A 3,608-nucleotide genomic window follows, 5' to 3' on the forward strand; every position below is an offset into this window, starting at 1 on the left:
CAAACCCCAAAAACAAAAGTCTTAATATGTCCGATCAGAGCTTGTATTTTCATCTTTTAGGTGTGCACGACTCCAACTGCCATTCCCTCAATTAATAAGTATTTACTTCACTAAACACTCTTAACACCAACCCATAACAGGCTCCTCCCCCACAACCTGAAAGAAACTACCCCACAATTATACTCACATCTCCGTTTATGTAGGTTAAACCCGCCCAAAGCACGACACTGAAAATGCCTAGATGTGTTTGCACACCCCATAAACAAATAGGCTTTGTCCTGGCCTTTCTATTGGCTCTTAGCAAGATTACACATGCAAGCATCCCCTTCCCGGTGAAGATGCCCTATAAATCATCATGACCAAGAGGAGCAAGCATCAAGCACGCACACGCAGCTCAAAACGCTTTGCCTGGCCACACCCCCACGGGAGACTGCAGTGACAAATATTTAGCAATAAACGAAAGTTTAACTAAGCTATGCTATATTTAGGGTTGGTTAATTTCGTGCCAGCCACCGCGGTCACACGATTAACCCTAGCTAATAGAGATCGGCGTAGAGGGTGTTTAAGATCTGACATAATAAAGCTAAACTCCATCTAAACTGTAAAACTCTAGCTGATGTAAAATAAACTACGAAAGTGGCTTTAGAGCTTCTGAACACACAATACCCAGGACCCAGACTGGGATTAGACACCCCACTATGCTTGGCCCTAAACCTCAATAGTTAAATAACAAAACTACTCGCCAGAATACTACAAGCAACAGCTTGAAACTCAAAGGACTTGACGGTGCTTTACATCCCCCTAGAGGAGCCTGTTCCATAATCGATAAACCCCGATCCACCCCACCCTCTCTTGCTTAGCCTATATACCGCCATCTTCAGCAAACCCTGATAAAGGTTACAAAGTGAGCGCAAATGCCCCCACCGCAAAAATGTTAGGTCAAGGTGTAGCCCATGAGACGGTAAAAAAATGGGCTACATTTTCTATCTTAGAAAATACCACGAAAACTCTTATGAAACCTAAGAGTCCAAGGAGGATTTAGCAGTAAATTAAGAATAGAGTGCTTAATTGAACCAGGCCATAAAGCGTGCACACACCGCCCGTCACTCCCCTCAAATATATTTAAGGAACATCTTAACTAAACGCCCTAATATTTATATAGAGGGGATAAGTCGTAACACGCTAAGTGTACTGGAAGGTGCACTTGGATAAATCAAGGCATAGCTTAATATAAAGCATCTGGCTTACACCCAGAAAATCTCAATACCACTTGATTGCCTTGAGCCAATACTAGCCCTAAGCATAGCCAACACTAATACCAAGCCATCACACATTAAACCATTCACCTACACAAAGTATAGGTGATAGAAATTTTAATCTGGCGCTATAGATATAGTACCGTAAGGGAAAGATAGAAAACCACCCAAGCACAAAATAGCAAGGACTAACTCCTGTACCTTTCGCATAATGGATTAGCTAGAAACAATTTCACAAAGAGAACTACAAGCCAAATTCCCCGAAACCAGACGAGCTACCCAAAAACAGCTAAAAGAGTGCACCCATCTATGTGGCAAAATAGTGGGAAGATTTCTGGGTAGAGGTGACAAGCCTACCGAGCCTGGTGATAGCTGGTTATCCAAGACAGAATCTTAGTTCGACCTTAAGCTTACCTGCAGAACTACCTAATCCCCCTGTAAGCTTAATTGCTAGTCTAAAGAGTGACAGCTCTTCAGACACTAGGAAAAAGCCTTACGGAGAGAGTAAAACCCCCAATTACCATAGTTGGCCTAAAAGCAGCCATCAATTAAGAAAGCGTTCAAGCTCAACATCAACCACTTCAAAAATACCAAACACATAACTGAACTCCTCACACCACATTGGATTAATCTATCACCCTATAGAAGCAATAATGCTAGTATAAGTAACATGAATATTTTCTCCACTGCATAAGCCTAAATCGGACCGAAAGCCTCACCGATACTTAACAGCCAGGCATAGCAAGCACAAACAAGCCCATGCCACCTTCACTGTTAATCCAACACAGGCATGCCCTAAGGAAAGGTTAAAAAAAGTAAAAGGAACTCGGCAAACTCAAACCCCGCCTGTTTACCAAAAACATCACCTCTAGCATTACTAGTATTAGAGGCACTGCCTGCCCAGTGACACACGTTTAACGGCCGCGGTACCCTGACCGTGCAAAGGTAGCATAATCACTTGTTCTTTAAATAGGGACTCGCATGAATGGCACCACGAGGGTTTAACTGTCTCTTACTTTTAACCAGTGAAATTGACCTGTCCGTGAAGAGACGGACATAAGATAATAAGACGAGAAGACCCTATGGAGCTTTAATTTATTAATGCAATCAAAAACCATACAAACCCACGGACCTTTAAACTACTACACCTGCATTAAAAATTTTGGTTGGGGTGACCTCGGAGCACAACGAAACCTCCGAACAACACATGCTAAGACCACACAAGTCAAAGCGAGCTAACATTCATAATTGATCCAATAATTTGATCATCGGAACAAGTTACCCTAGGGATAACAGCGCAATTCTATTCTAGAGTCCATATCGACAATAGAGCTTATGACCTCGATGTTGGATCAGGACATCCTAATGGTGCAGCAGCTATCAAGGGTTCGTTTGTTCAATGATTAAAGTCCTACGTGATCTGAGTTCAGACTGGAGCAATCCAGGTCGGTTTCTATCTATTGTACATTTCTCCCTGTACGAAAGGACAAGAGAAATAAGGCCCACTTCATAAAGCGCCTTCATTACATAAATGACCTAGTCTCAATTTAGCAAAGTATCACACATCTCACCCAAAAACAGGGTTTGTTAAGATGGCAGAGCCCGGTAATTGCATAAAACTTAAAACTTTATAACCAGAGGTTCAACTCCTCTTCTTAACATCATGACCACAATAAACCTTTTACTTCTAGTTATACCTACATTAGCTGCCATGGCATTCCTCACACTCGTTGAACGAAAGTTACTAGGCTATATACAACTACGAAAGGGACCCAATGTTGTAGGTCCATATGGACTATTACAACCCTTTGCCGATGCAATAAAACTTTTCACTAAAGAACCTCTAAAACCCTCAACAACTACCACTACCCTCTATATTATCGCACCCGCTCTAGCCTTCTTCATTGCCCTTCTCCTATGAACTCCCCTCCCCATACCCAATGCTCTAATCAACTTCAATCTAGGACTCCTGTTCATCCTAGCCATGTCTAGCCTAATCGTCTACTCCATCCTATGATCAGGATGAGCATCAAACTCAAACTATGCCCTAATCGGAGCCCTACGAGCCGTCGCTCAAACAATTTCATACGAAGTCACCCTCGCTATTATCCTACTATCAGTCCTACTAATAAGTGGTTCATTTAACCTCAATACACTCATTACAACGCAAGAACACCTATGACTTCTCCTACCATCATGACCCTTAGCCATAATATGATTTACCTCTACGTTAGCAGAAACAAATCGAACCCCCTTTGATCTCATAGAGGGCGAATCAGAATTAGTATCAGGCTTTAACATTGAATACGCTGCAGGTCCATTCGCCCTGTTCTTCATAGCCGAATACATAAA

The 3,608-nt window shown here is 42.3% G+C and overlaps 1 non-coding gene across 1 annotated transcript; it reads left to right on the top strand.

Moving 5' to 3' along the window:
- Nucleotides 1-265: 265 nt before the first annotated feature.
- LOC144329624 (18S ribosomal RNA) lies at nucleotides 266-1,215 on the top strand. The gene has a single exon (XR_013395093.1). It is a non-coding gene; the product is annotated as an 18S ribosomal RNA (ribosomal RNA).
- Nucleotides 1,216-3,608: the final 2,393 nt, after the last annotated feature.

The sequence above is a fragment of the Macaca mulatta genome, chromosome 6 (genome assembly GCF_049350105.2).
Source record: "Macaca mulatta isolate MMU2019108-1 chromosome 6, T2T-MMU8v2.0, whole genome shotgun sequence".
NCBI lineage: Eukaryota > Metazoa > Chordata > Mammalia > Primates > Cercopithecidae > Macaca > Macaca mulatta.